This window comes from Capra hircus, chromosome 2, assembly GCF_001704415.2.
Source record: "Capra hircus breed San Clemente chromosome 2, ASM170441v1, whole genome shotgun sequence".
NCBI lineage: Eukaryota > Metazoa > Chordata > Mammalia > Artiodactyla > Bovidae > Capra > Capra hircus.
Window position 1 is genome coordinate 121,585,530 of NC_030809.1, and position 16,075 is coordinate 121,601,604.

At 38.1% G+C, this 16,075-nt stretch overlaps 1 long non-coding RNA gene across 1 annotated transcript; it reads left to right on the forward strand.

Moving 5' to 3' along the window:
• LOC108633458 lies at nt 10,402-15,271 on the forward strand. The gene is made up of 3 exons (XR_001917082.1): nt 10,402-10,486; nt 10,672-10,768; nt 14,857-15,271. It is a non-coding gene; the product is annotated as an uncharacterized LOC108633458 (long non-coding RNA).

Genomic DNA, 16,075 nt, shown 5'->3' on the forward strand with positions numbered 1-16,075 from the left:
CTATTTCATCAGTGATATTGGCCTGTGGTTTTCTTTTTTTTTGTGGCATCTTTGTCAGGTTTTGGTATTAGGGTGATGGTGGCCTCATAGAATGAGTTTGGAAGTTTACCTTCCTCTGCAATTTTCTGGAAGAGTTTGAGTAGGATAGGTGTTAGCTCTTCTCTAAATTTTTGGTAGAATTCAGCTGTGAAGCCGTCTGGACCTGGGCTTTTGTTTGCTGGAAGATTTCTGATTCCAGTTTCAATTTCTGTGCTTGTGATGGGTCTGTTAAGATTTTCTATTTCTTCCTGGTTCAGTTTTGGAAAGTTGTACTTTTCTAAGAATTTGTCCATTTCTTCCACGTTGTCCATTTTATTGGCATATAATTGCTGATAGTAGTCTCTTATGATCCTTTGTATTTCTGTGTTGTCTGTTGTGATCTCTCCATTTTCATTTCTAATTTTATTGATTTGATTTTTCTCCCTTTGTTTCTTGATGAGTCTGGCTAATGGTTGAGACACATGTACCCCAATGTTCATCGCAGCACTGTTTATAATAGCCAGGACATGGAAGCAACCTAGATGTCCATCAGCAGATGAATGGATAAGAAAGCTGTGGTACATATACACAATGGAGTATTACTCAGCCATTAAAAAGAATACATGTGAATCAGTTCTAATGAGGTGGATGAAACAGGAGCCGATTATACAGAGTAAAGTAAGCCAGAAAGAAAAACACCAATACAGTATACTAACACATATATATGGAATCTAGAAAGATGGTAACAATGACCCTGTATACGAGGCAGCAAAAGAGACACAGATGTATAGAACAGTCTTTTGGAAGCTGTGGAAGAGGGAGAGGGTGGGATGATTTGGGAGAATGGCATTGAAACATGTATAATATCATATAAAAAACGAATCGCCAGTCTAGGTTCAATGCAGGATACAGGATGCTTGGGGCTGGTGCACTGGGATGACCCAGAGTGATGGTATGGGGAGGGAGGTGGGAGGGGGGTTCAGGATTGGGAGCACGTGTACACCCGTGGTGGATTCATGTTGATATATGGCAAAACCAACACAGTATTGTAAAGTAAAATAAAGTAACAAACAAAACAAAACAAAAAAAAACCAACACTGAAAAAAAAAAGAGAATAGTTGGCAGCCAAGTCATCAGTAAGGGGAGAACAGTGAGAAATAAGAAGTGAGAGAGGTCCAGTCCGCTAGTCTATTGTAAGGACATTTGGCTTTTATTACATGCCATTACAAGTAGGAAATGGGAGGCCATTACAGGTAAGTCTACATCTTCTGCCTCTCAAGATTCATGTGTCACCCTTCCCTACCCTCTGGCTCAGGGAAGCTGGGTTGTATTTTCCTCTTTTTCCTCATGACAAATCATTTTTCCCTTTTGGTTACTTTCCTCCTCTTTCAATTATCCAAGTGTTCCCTCTGTCAGAGAAGGAGAGTCCCAACTGCCTGTATTTCTCAACAGTAGCCCTAAGCTCACTGGTGCCAGTGCTAGAACTAAAATACACATCTCCTGACCTCCTTTAAGACATTCAGTCTGTAACTCTTGGGGGCGGATGGGGGGTGCGGTGGGTAGGGTAGGAGCGGGAATCCCTCCCCACCCTGTCAGAAGATGAGGTCAGTTCCTTATTCAGTTCATTTCAGTCGCTCAGTCATGTCTGACTCTTTGCGACCCCATGAATTTCAGCAAGCCAGGCCTCCCTGTCCATCACCAACTCTTGGAGTTTACACAGACTCATGTCCATCGAGTCAACAATGCCATCCAGCCATCTCATCCACTGTCGTCCCTTCTCCTCCTGCCCCCAATCCCTCCCAGCATCAGGGTCTTTTCCAATGAGTCAACTCTTCGCATGAGGTGGCCAAAGTATTGGAATTTCCGCTTCAGAATCAGTCCTTCCAATGAACACCCAGGCCTGATCTTCTATATGAGGGACTGGTTGAATCTCCTTGCAGTCCAAGGGACCCTCAAGAGCCTTCTCCAACACCACAGTTCAAAAGCATCAATTCTTCAGCTCTCATCTTTCTTCACAGTCCAACTCTCACATCCATACATGACCACAGGAAAAACCATAGCCTTGACTAGACGGACCTTTGTTGGCAAAGTTATGTCTCTGCTTTTGAATATGCTATCTAGGATGGTCATAACTTCCCTTTCAAGGAGTAAGCATCTTTTAATTTCATGGCTGCAATCAGCATCTGCAGTGATTTTGGAGCCCAAAAATATAAAGTCAGCCACTGTTTCCACTGTATACCCATCTATTTCCCATGAAGTGATGGGACCAGATGCCATGATCTTCGTTTTCTGAATGTTGAGCTTTAAGCCAACTTTTTTGCTCTCCTCTTTCACTTTCATCAACAGGCTTTTTAGCTCCTCTTCACTTTCTGCCATAAGGGTGGTGTCATCTGCACATCTGAGATTATTGATGTTTTTCCTGGCAGTCTTTATTACAGCTTGTGCTTCTTCCAGTCCAGCGTTTCTCATGATGTACTCTGCCTATAAGTTAAATAGTTCAGCTCAGTTCAGTCACTCAGTCGTGTCCGACTCTTTGTGACCCCATGAATCAGAGCACTCCAGGTTTCCCTGTCCATCACCATCTCCTGGAGTTCACTCAGACTCATGTCCATCGAGTCAGTGATGCCATCCAGCCATCTCATCCTTGGTCATACCCTTCTCCTCCTGCCCCCAATCCCTCCCAGCAGCAGAGTTTTCTCCAATGAGTCAACTCTTTGCATGAGGTGGCCAAAGTACTGGAGTTTCAGCTTTAGCATCATTCCTTCCAAAGAAATCCCAGGGTTGATCTCCTTCAGAATGGACTGATTGGATCTCCTTGCAGTCCAAGGGACTCTCAAGAGTCTTCTCCAACACCACAGTTCAAAAGCATCAATTCTTTGTCACTCAGCCTTCTTCACAGTCCAACTCTCAAATCCATACATGACCGCAGGAAAAACCATAGCCTTGACTAGACGGACCTTAGTCGGCAAAGTAATGTCTCTGCTTTTGAATATGCTATCTAGGATGGTCATAACTTTTCTTCCAAGGAGCAAGCGTCTTTTAATTTCATGGCTGCAGTCATCATCTGCAGTGATTTTGGAGCCCCCAAAAATAAAGTCTGACACTGTTTCCAGTGTTTACCCATCTATTTCCCATGAAGTGATGGGACCAGATGCCATGATCTTCGTTTTCTGAATGTTGAGATTTAAGACAACTTTTTCGCTCTCCTCTTTCGCTTTCATCAACAGGCTTTTTAGCTCCTCTTCACTTTCTGCCATAAGGGTGGTGTCATCTGCATATCTGAGGTTCTTGATATTTCTCCCAGCAACCTTGATTCCAGCTTGTGTTTCTTCCAGTCCAGCGTTTCTCATGATGTACTCTGCATATAAGTTAAATAAGCAGGGTGACAATATACAGCCTTGACGTCCTCCCTTTCCTATTTGGAACCAGTCTGTTGTTCCATGTCCACTTCTAGCTGCTGCTTCCTGACCTGCATACAGATTTCTCAAGAGGCAGGTCAGGTGGTCTGGGATTCCCATCTCTTTCAGAATTTTCCATAGTTTATTGTGATCCACACAGTCAAAGGCTTTGGCATAGTCAAGAAAGCAGAAAGAGATGTTTTTCTGGAACTCTCTTGCTTTTTCCATGATCCAGCGGATGTTGGCAATTTGATCTCTACTTGGATGCAATCTCAAAAATGACAGAATGATCTCTGTTCGTCTCCAAGGCAAACCATTCAATATCACAGTTATCCAAGTCTATGCCCCAACCAGTAATGCTGAAGAAGCTGAAGTTGAACGGTTTTATGAAGACCTACAAGATCTTTTAGAACTAACATCCAAAAAAAGATGTCCTTTTTATTATAGAGGACTGGAATGCAAAAGTAGGAAGTCAAGAAACACCTGGAGTAACAGGCAAATTTGGCCTTGGAATGTGGAATGAAGCAGGGCAAAGACTAATAGAGTTTTGCCAAGAAAATGCACTGGTCATAGCAAGCACCCTCTTCCAACAACACGAGAAAAGACTCTACACATGGACATCACCAGATGGTCAACACTGAAATCAGATTGATTATATTCTTTGCAGCCAAAGATGGAGAAGCTCTATACAGTCAACAAAAACAAGACCAGGAGCTGACTGTGGCTCAGATCATGAACTCCTTACTGCCAAATTCAGACTGAAATTGAAGAAAGTAGGGAAAACCACTTTCAGGTATGACCTAAATCAAATCCCTTATGATTATACAATGAAAGTGAGAAATAGATTTAAGGGCCTGGATCTGATAGATAGAGTGCCTGATGAACTATGGAATGAAGTTCGTGACATTGTGCAGGAGACAGGGATCAAGACCATCCTCATGGAAAAGAAATGCAAAAAAGCAAAATGCTCTCTGGGGAGGCCTTACAAATAGCTGTGAAGAGAAGAGAGGTGAAAAGCAAAGCAGAAAAAGAAAGATATAGGCATCTAAATGCAAAGTTCCAAAGAATAGCAAGAAGAGATAAGAAAGCCTTCTTCAGCGATCAATGCAAAGAAATAGAGGAAAACAACAGATTGGGAAAGACTAGAGATCTCTTCAAGAAAATTAGAGATACCAAAGGGACATTTCATGCAAAGATGGGCTTGATAAAGGACAGAAATGGTTTGGACCTAACAGAGGCAGAAGATATTAACAGGTGGCATGAATACACAGAAGAAATGTACAAAAAAGATCTCCACAACCCAGATAGTCATGATGATGTGATCACTAATCTAGAACCAGACATCTTGGAATGTGAAGTCAAGTGGGTCTTAGAAAGCATCACTACGAACAAAGCTAGTGGAGGTGATGGAATTCCAGTTGAGCTCTTTCAAATCCTGAAAGATGATGCTGTGAAAGTGTTGCACTCAATATGCCAGCAAATTTGGAAAACTGAGCATTGGCCACAGGACTGGAAAAGGTCAGTTTTCATTCCAATTCCAAAGAAAGGCAAGGCCAAAGAATGTTCGAACTACCGCACAATTGCACTCATCTCACATGCTAGTAAAGTGATGCTCAAAATTCTCCAAGCCAGGCTTCAGCAATACATGAATCATGAACTCCCTGACGTTCAAGTTAAATAAGCAGGGTGACAATATGCAGCCTTGACGTCCTCCTTTTCCTATTTGGAACCAGTCTGTTGTTCCATGTCCAGTTCTAACTGTTGCTTCCTGACCTGCATATAGGTTTCTCAGGAGGCAGGTCAGGTGGTCTGGGATTCCCATCTCTTTCAGAATTTTCCACAGTTTATTGTGATCCACACAGTCAAAGGCTTTGGCATAGTCAAGAAAGCAGAAAGAGATGTTTTTCTGGAACTCTCTTGCTTTTTCCATGATCCAGCGGATGTTGGCAATTTGATCTCTGGTTCCTCTGCCTTTTCTAAAACCAGCTCGAACATCTGGAAGTTCACGGTTCACATATTGCTGAAGCCTGGCTTGGAGAATTTGAGCATTACTTTACTAGCATGTGAGATGAGTGCAATGTACGGTAGTTTGAGCATTTTTTGGCATTGCCTTTCTTTGGAATTGGAATGAAAACTGACCTTTTCCAGTCCTGTGGCCAATGCTCAGTTTTCCAAATTTGCTGGCATACTGAGTGCAGCACTTTCACAGCATCATCTTTCAGGATTTGAAATTGCTCAGCTGGAATTCTATCACCTCCACTAGCTTTGTTCATAGTGATGCTTCCTAAGGCCCACTTGACTTCACATTCCAGGATGTCTAGCTCTAGGTGAGTGATCACACCATCATGATTATCTGGGTCATGAAGATCTTTTTGGTACAGTTCTTCTGTGTATTCTCGCCACCTCTTCTTAATATCTTCTGCTTCTTTTGGGGCCATACCATTTCTGTCCTTTGTCAAGCCCATCTTTGCATGAAATATTCCCTTGGTATCTCTAATTTTCTTGAAGAGACCTCTAGTCTTTCCCATTCTATTGTTTTCCTCTATTTCTTTGCATTGATCACTGAGGAAGGCTTTCTTATCTCTCCTTGCTATTTTTGGAACTCTGCCTTCAGATGCTTATATCTTTCTTTTTCTCCTTTGTTTTTTGCTTCTCTTCTTTCCACAGCTATTTGTAAGGCCTCCTCAGTCAGCCATTCTGCTTTTTTGCATTTCTTTTCCATGGGGATGGTCTTGATCCCTGTTTCCTGTACAGTGTCACAAACCTCCGTCCATAGTTCATCAGGCATTGTGTCTATCAGATCTAGTCCCTTAAATCTATTTTTCACTTTCACTGTATAATCATAAGGGATTTGATTTAGTCATACCTGAATGGTCTAGTGGTTTTCCCTACTTTCTTCAATTTCAGTCTGAATTTGGCAATAAGGAGTTCATGAGCTGAGCCACAGTCAGCTCCTGGTCTTGTTTTTGTTGACTGTATAGAGCTTCTCCATCTTTGGCTGCATAGAATATAATCAATCTGATTTCAGTGTTGACCATCTGGTGATGTCCATGTGTAGAGTCTTTTCTTGTGTTGTTGGAAGAGGGTGCTTGCTATGACCAGTGCGTTCTCTTGTCAAAACTCTATTAGCCTTTGCCCTGCTTCACTCTGTATTCCAAGGCCAAATTTGCCTATTATTTCAGGTGTTTCTTGACTTCCTACTTTTGCATTCCAGTCCCCTATAATGAAAAGGACAACTTTTTTGGATGTTAGTTCTAAAAAGTCTTGTAGGTCTTCATAGAACCATTCAACTTCAGCCTCTTCAGTGTTACTGGTTGGGGCATAGGCTTGGATTACCATGGTATTGAATGGTTTGGCTTGGAAATGAACAGAGATCATTCTGTTGTTTTTGAGATTGCATCCAAGTACTGCATTTCAGACTCTTTTGTTGACCATCATGGCTACTCCATTTCTTCTAAGGGATTCCTGCCCGCGGTAGTAGATATAATGGTCATTGGAGTTAAATTCATCCATTCTAGTCCATTTTAGTTCGCTGATTCCTAGAATGTCGACATTCACTCTTGCCATCTCCTGTTTGAGCACTTCCAATTTGCCTTTATTCATGGACCTAACATTCCAGGTTTCTATGCAATATTGCTCTTTACAGCATTGGATCTTGCTTCTATCACCAGTCACATCCACAGCTGGGTATTATTTTTTCGCTCCATCCCTTCATTCTTTCTGGAGTTATTTCTCCACTGATCTCCAGTAGCATACTGGGCACTTAAAGAGCTGGGGAGTTCCTCTTCCAGTATCCTATCATTTTGCCTTTTCATACTTGTTCGGGTTCTCAAGGCAAGAATACTGAAGTTGTTTGCCATTCCCTTCTCCAGAGGACCACATTCTGTCATACATCTCCACCATGACCCATCCGTCTTGGGTGGCCCCACATGGCATGGGGTCATGAGGGGTTTCATGATCAATGATTTCATTGAGTTAGACAAGGCTGTGGTCCATGTGACCAGATTGGCTAGTTTTCTGTGATTATGGTTTCACTCTGTCTACCCTCTGATGCCCTCTCACAACACCTGCTGTCTCGGGTTTCTCTTACTTTTGTTATGGGGTATCTCTTTATGGCTACTCCAGCAAAGCGCAGCCGTTGCTCCTTACCTTGGATAAGGTCACCCCTCCTGAGCTTGAATGTGGAGTAGCTCCTCTCATTTCTCTTGTACCCGCGCAGCTGCTGCTCCTTGGACATGGGGTTACTCCTCTCTGCCGCCACTCCTGACCTCGGCCGTGGGGTAGCTCCTCTCGTTCGCCGCCCTTGACCTCGGACTTGGGAGAACTCCTCTCAGAGAATAGGAGGGAAATAACGCTGAGACTTAGGCTATTACAGAATTTCTAATGAGGAATTCACATTTCCCAGTAGCTTATGCAGCGCTGTTTTCACATTACACCCAATCTTCTGTAAAGAGAGACATCGGATTGAAATTTTCCAGAGTATTTCTGTTAAAATCTCCAGAGTTCAGTACTTTTAAACAAATATCGTCCTTTCAGTTTTTTGCACATTTCATAGGTAATTTCCCCTGTTCCACAATTTGTTATTTCAAGATACTGAGGCAAATAAGACTTCTAGAAGTAAAGAACAGGGAGGCACTGTTATGTAACAAGTATATGATAATTAATATCTACTTGAGTAGCTGAATCCAATTTTTCCAAGAAGGCTGGTTTATTTGGTCTCTCAAAATAATTTTGAATTTTCTCCTAGCAGAGAGATGGTATTGTATTTGATTGAGGAAGCTGCACAATGCATTTAGCCAAGACCTATGGTTAAACCTGCCTTTTAAGCTGGAGAGGATCAGATGGAGTCTTTATGGCCTACTCTGGCTGGACTGCTTTTTCAGCAAATACTCAAAAGCATGCATTACCTCTCAGATATTAGGATCTGCAGCTGCTGGTTAAAAATACTTCTAAATGGATGCCAAAAACTGAAGTAAGGTCCATACATTTTAAGGATATAAGAAGAAAAGCTAATAATTTTCCAAATAATTGTATTGCATGTGAAAAAATGTCTTGTGAGGAAAGATTCTTGCAGAATTTCCGCTTCTCTCTGCATTTGGTTAAATGAAGTGAATCTGTTTAACAAGAATGCATTTTTCAGAAAGAAAAAGACATTTTTCACTTTTCAAAACAATTGTCATTTTTCTCTGTTAGTGAAAGGGCATATAAACGCTCTAAATATTAGACATATTAGATGATAAATGAATACTCATCTATAAAAAAAGGAAGAAGAGTCATTTTATATATCTCAAAAGCCTTTGTTTACATAACTTTAGATTTTTATTTCAGGATTATATAGGATTTTGGGAATCTGAAAAGGACCTTGAAAGTTACTCAGTTCAGAAATGCAAACAACAACAGCAATGTTAACAATATAGCTAACCTTTGAGCACATACCATCTGCTGGGCCCTGTTTTAAGCTTTACATATACAACCTTAATCAATCCTCCAAATACCCCTGTGATATAAATATTATTAACTTCATTTGACAGATAAGGGAACTGAGACACAAAATGTTTAACAAATCTACCTGAGGTCATGGAGCAAACAAGTGCAAGAGTCAGTACAAAGGTTGAAGAAACACTTATAAAATTATCCCAGCCAGTTCTATCCATGGAAAGTGTATACAGCTGTTGAGAATGTGATTTGAAGGTGCCAGAAGGTCTACCTAAATACATCACCTTCAACAGTTTACAACACTGCCTCGAATTCCCACCAACAGAGAAAGTGCTTTGTGTGAAGACAATCCCTCCAAAAGGTTATATTTTTAAAAAATATTACCTAAGAAGAATTGCCCATTAATGATAGCATGACAAGAATGACACACATTTTAGAGAGATGTGGATGATAAAAGGAAAAAAGAAAACAAAAGAGCTGTTGACAGTAAACACCATAACATATACTCTTGGTCAACCTTGGCAAAATGGGAGAGGGGGTGTGTGAAGACAAATTTTATCCAATTTGACATTGGTTGAATATAGAGATTATCTATCTTAAAATGTCTTCTCACTTTGGAGATACAAACATACTTGATAGTTAAAGCTTTACCATTTGCAATGGTAAAATTTGATTAGCAACAAAAATTATCAATATATAACATATTTTCCTCACCACTTGCCTTTTGGAATAGAAATTCTTAAGTAAAGGTCCCACATATGGACCCCAATTAATACATTAAATTTCAAATATGTATGGGAGAATGCAAAGCACCCTAAGAAGATCATCCAAAGAGTTCATCAAATTCTCACAAGTACAATTGGTTCTCCATATCTGTAGGTTCTACATTCATAGATGTAACCAACCACGGATCAAAAATATTTGAAGAAAAACATTTTAGAAAGTTCCAAAAGGCAAACTTGACTTTGTTACCTGCCTGGCAACTATTTCCATAGTATTTATAGTGTATTTGGTATTAGAAGCAATCTAGAGTAAATTTAAAGTATAGGAGAAAATGGGCACAGGTTATGTGTAAATACTATGCCATTTTACATAGAGTATTTAAGCATCCATGGAGTTTGTTACTCTCGGTGGCAGGTAGGGAGCTGGAACCAATCTCCCCAAGGATAATTATGTATTCATATTCATATATGATTCATATCTCCCCCAAATAGTTAAATCAACATAAATCAACCTAGCCCAGCTACACTTCCTACATATCACCTGAAATTAGTGCCTGCTGGAGGTGGTCTTTAACAATGAAAAGAACAGAAGATACAACTGTTTTGAATTATGCGAGCACTCAGGGCTACATTCCAGCTGATGTTTTAGAAAGCAAAAATATAGTGTGCAAATAGTATGCAGGATAACATTACACACCCCTGATTTGCTAGAATTATCTTTCACCTTTTCACTGTGTTTTTGCAACAACGAATCCAACTCTTCAGGACTGAGGTTTTAAGTAAATAATATGCAACAGGGAAGTGAAACAGGTAGGTCAATAAAAGTTCTTAGGAAAGGGTTAGGCGAGTGGAATGAGCAGTCAATTAATTAAAAATGCTTTTCAAAATGAACAAACTGCCCTGACTTTCTTGGTGAGCTATTACCAAGGTTCTTTTGAGTTCTTAGAGCATTTTCTTTACTCTGTTTAACAACAAACGTGGGCCAATTGCTCTGAGTTAATTGAAAAGGATTGTTTCCTAGTTGCCAAGAAACGGCGCTTTCTTACATTGTGCAGGCCATTATGTGCAGAGATCAAGCTTCCTGATTTTTCTTTCAGGGTTTAAGAATATTGGCTGCTGTGATTTAGTCGTCCCTTGAGGAGAGAAGGCAAGTCAAGAAGGATTTCAGGGTGTTATTCCATTTCAATTTACCAGGTAAGATTTGGATTTATATGAAAGTGCTATTCTCTCCCTCATGCTTAACTTTTCCTAAATTACTTAAACGCTTTTATGAGTGAATGAGTGAATATGAAATGATGATTTTACTTGGGATCATTTTCAAGTAAAAACATGCTAAAATGATTTTTTCTTCCAGATGAAGGTTCTGAGAAAAAAGATTTTTTAAAAGAGGTAGTCCTAATAATGGAGGTCTGTGAGACAGGCTCTAGAGTTCATTTCTCATTGGTTTCTAAATAGTGGATACATGTAAATGGAGAAGTGAGTGTATTTAGGGTTGAAATTTCTAAAATCATTGTTATGAAAGCAAATATCATTATTTCTATTTGGAGAAAAGATTTCAAATCTGACTGTTTCCAGCTGAGACATGGACTTTATATTTGTGAACTTCAAAAGGAAGACTTTTTGATCTTATGTATCAAGTACATAAGAAGTAACTTGGTTACTTGTCTCTCTTTTAAAACAAAATCTCTATCTTATCTGTTTTCTGTTGGCTATTTTCCTTATGATTGTGTCTTAAAGATGAAGACAAAATAGGGGTCCTTGTACTCATTGTGTGTGAGTACATGGACCAAATGTGATACAAACAAAAAATTCACTCTTATTTCTCAGGAAGGAAAATAGCATTTCTTGATTTAAAGTTAGTTGCTCCCAGGCAATGTAACGCTTACCATGGGTAATAATTTGGGGTAAGTGCTTGACAAGGACTCTGTATTGAGTTTGTTAGGCCAAATTACCTTCTCACTCTTTAAAGAGCTTACACTTTCACAAGCCTGCAGGTTGAATTCTGCAACCCTGTGAACTTAAACTTACAACATCACACAGTTTACATAGACTATATGTTGAAAACAAGCTTTGTCAAATTTGCGGAGGATCCTAGCTGAGCGCTGTTATTGATTCTCTCTTTCAAAGTCATTCTTTGCCTCCTCTTCTCCATGGCTCTGGGTTTCCCAGGAATATATTTCTTTTACAAGGAAGATCATCATCATGGATACAAGTCAGGTCAAATGTTTGTTGTCTCATTAAGTAAGTTTCCATGTGTTCAGAGTTTGAAGACATCTGAGTATAAAGATGACCTGTGCAATAAGGACCGTCACTGATGCTGGAAAGAAAGCAATGCAGCATGCCTTTACCTGATAATATGATTTGGGTTTTCCAGCAGTGAACCAATACTCTGGTTAGGAAACTATTATGTGAAATAATATGAATCATTATCATGAAGTGATGATTGAATATGACATGCAAGCCATCCATTTATTTTTAACTTATCAAATTGGAATCTCCTTTCTAGAATTTCTATACTTTTTTAAGTAAAATAATAAATCACAGTATTATCAGTTATCAAAAATTCATTATGCTGTATTTTTTAATTTATGTAGTTGTAAAATTAAGCAGCCCATTTAGATAACTACATGGCTATAGTTATGTATACTTGGTGTGACTTATTACCATTTTTGAAACAGTGCACTTCTTCCCAGGTAAGATGTAAATTTAAAATTTTCATTCTAACTTACATTCCTTTTTTCATCTTGCTAAAAAGTTCTCTTTGGCCTGAAAATATACTTTTGATATTATTAGTACTATGGCGCTTAAAGTACCATAGTACTTTAAGCTATGTACTTCCTCAGTGGCTCAGTGGTGAAGAACCTGCCTGCAATGCAGGAGACAAGATTTGATCCCTGGGTCAAGAAGATCCCCTGGAGGAAGTCATGGCAACCCACTCCACTATTCTTGCCTGAAAAATCCCATGGACAGAGGAGCTTTGTGGTCTAAAGTACATGGGATCACAAAGAGTTGAACACCACTGAAGCAGCTAAGCACATGGTGCTTAAAATATCTATGCTAGTAAAGTTTTTGCCTAGTAATTTTGTATTTATTGGAGCAAGGTGACAGGTGAACATGTGGAATGGGTGGAGTAGAGCAGAAGTCAGACTGATACAATATTTGATAGGCAGATTTTTTTTCTCATCTAGCACACCATTTCTTTTCTGTCAGTATAACCAAATGATTGTGACATTAGTAAACTGTTAAATATACTTAATAGTGTAACAATAAATCCTGTTTTTATTTGAGTGTTATTTTTTAAACTAAACAAATACTAACTGATACTGATTCGCTTCTTTGTGGATTAAGAATTTTACAAAAAGTATGATGTCCACCTAAGATGGGATGGGAATAAATCTGTAAAATTTTTGTTCAACCTTAATTAAAAAGAGACTGAATGGCACTGACAGTTTGTAGATCACAGTGGTTGAAATACCATACGATGATAGACTTTGAAGGCCACTTATTGATTATTGAGTCTAATGACTTTGAACAATCATTCTGAGGAGTCTTAGAGATTCCCAAAAAGCATTATAACAAGGAGCCTTCTGAAGGTAGGGGGAATAGGTAGTTATCTGGTGGTGCAGGGAAAACAAACTGAACTCTCAATCTGCTCATGCTTTTCAAGTCTGTATGCAAGAACACAGATAGCCTAAGAATATTTCACAAACCCTTTGTGGAAATCAAAATTCACTGTATTTTTAGTATCACACTGATCTACAATTCAAGAAACCCAGTCAAGCAGGAAAGTAATTTGACATATACAGTGCAATCAAGGTTTTTGACCGTCAGTTCTATTACAGGCACTCAGTATGTCTTTGATTGTTCTAGAATCATTTCAGGGATCCTTACTAAGTAGCTTAGCAATTTTTTAACACCACCTATTTTAAATTATTTTTATAGAACTCTGGATTTTTAACTTTATAGTACAACTTTTAAAACAATTTCAAATATTTCTAAAAACATTATTGTGCCTTTGATAATTTCCCCTACTCTTATGATATGAAATTTACCAAATTTTAGAAAACACAATAATGTATAAAGGAATAAAGTACTTTCTTTCTCTCTTCCCTAAAAATGGTCTGTAATATTAGAAGATTATTTGTCTAAATGGAGAATATTATGCAAAATACTTTCATAAAGTTAATGGTCCTATTGTTTATCTATACACAATCAGCACCAAAGTTTATCTTGCTATGATAAGCCACAGGAGATGTTCCTTTCTTTTATTTTTAATATAGTTTTTTAAACTGGGATTTTAAATTTCTCAGCTGCAGTGATGTGATTTTTGAATCACTCTTATAAATTCCTTTTTCCATGTTTGCTTATAGGTATTTCTAAAACCTGAGAATATTGTCTCTCTTCTTTCCTTCAGAGCAGTTGTTCTCAATTTGGCAATATCTGAAGATATTTTTTGGTTTAAGAAAGGAAGTGTGGTATTCCATACATTTAGTGGATAGAGATCAGGGAAGCTGCTAAACATCTCATTACGTACAGGACAATCCCTACTGCAAAGAAGTATCAGATTCCAAATGTCAATAATGTTGAGACTGAGGAACATGGCTTTTCAGACTTAACAAATCTTATCCTGACTAAATATATGATTATGGGTTAGAGTTGTTTTCTAAAATCTGAAATATCATGTGCCTTCATTCCTTTTATTTATAATATTGGCCTCTAGGATCATACCCAATTTTTAATTGAACTTTTTGGAATCTGCTTATAATCTGCTAATCTGCTTTTTGGAATCTGACTATTACAAAATAAATATGACAATGGTCACATTATCTTTAAACTCATGTCATGTCATATTACTAAATAGTGCTGTGTCCAAGTGACTTGTAGAATATTTCCCTCATTGTGAAGGAGGGAATAAAGAATAAAGAAGACTCATTAAAGCAAGACAATAATATAATATCATCTGCTTAATTGTTGTGCTCCTGATTTCATGTCCGAAATTACTTTTCAATAGCCATTCATTCATTCTGTAGATATCTACTGAGCATCTACTGAGCACCTATCATGTTCCAGGAACAGTTTTTTGTTGAAAATTTGGTAGTAAATAAGATAAAAATCATATTTTTGCTGTGATTACATTCTAGTGGAAATCAGAAGATCGAAAATCTCCGTTTCTTCAACCATGTTGCAAAAGTCTGTTCATATATTTTTTTCATGTAAACCCTCTGTCTCTTTGGAATTGCCAAGAACCTTTTTACTAATTTTTGAATTTCACTTTCTGGCAGATGTCTCTGTTTTCAACTTGCTTGATGTGCATCCTAGAGAAGACTGACTTTTGAAGTGACTTTTAAATGAAGGAAAATATAGTTTGATGAGTTGAAATAATGTTAGTAAGAGAAGTCAATATGGCATTTAGGAAAAAAAAGACATAAAAGTAAAGATGGAAAATTGTGAGCGGAAAGAAGCCAACTGTGCCTGAAATTTATTTTATTCACTATGCCACGAAAAATGGGAAAAGGAAATAAAAGAAAAGGAAAAGAAAAAAAGAAAAAAGTTCCAGGGTAATGGTATCTCAGAGTAATTCATTTCCTTGTGAGGATATTTTTATCCCCAAGGAATTCTTCAGAATTTCTTACCAACGTCATAGTGATGAAATTATTGGTTTCTTCTTTAGAGAGGCAATGAGATGTATAAATGAAGAAAGGTATTAATAATTTTAATGATCTAATCTAGATATTTCTTTTGATTTTACTTTGTAGTTTCTTTCCTTTTCAAATGCTTTTTTTCTCAGTGTATGCATAACTGTTTTCTTAGTACACATAGGAGTTAAAAGTTCTGCTAGTATATTAATAAGTGAAAAAAGAGATTTGATACTCTAAAATTCTCACTCTTTAAACCTATCAGTTTCAAGTAATCATTTAGCTTATGAAGTTTCTGTTTACCAAAAGCTATGATTCTCATTTTCTTCCACTCTTCCATTTAAAAATAAATTGAGATCATATCCAAGTCAGAGGTTATTAGTGTAAAAATTCCAAAGAAACAATATAAATGTGGCTACAAAAATGTTTAACAATTATATGAGTATGTATTCTAGAGTTTACTGAAAATGAGAGCAATTCTAATACTATGCCTTTACAATGGGTTTTCTAGTAATGAATTTGAAAAGAATATATTTTTAAAATTTTTACGTTAAAAGTAACAGTGATACTGACAGATTATAGTGAAACTGCCTCTGTTGTATGAGCGAAAAAAGAAGGAATCTTTTCATCTTTGTTCAGGACCCAGCTTTGTCATAGATTAAGGCACTGAATTGGGCAAGAATCTAGACTGTCTCAATATAAACTCAGTAAAAACACTTATCTCATAGTGTCATTTGGAGAAGGCAATGGCACCCCACTCCAGTACTCTTGCCTGGAAAATCCCATGGAGGGAGGAGCCTGGTGGGCTGCAGTCCATGGGGTCGCAAAGAGTCAGAAACGACTGAGCGACTTCACTTTCATGCAT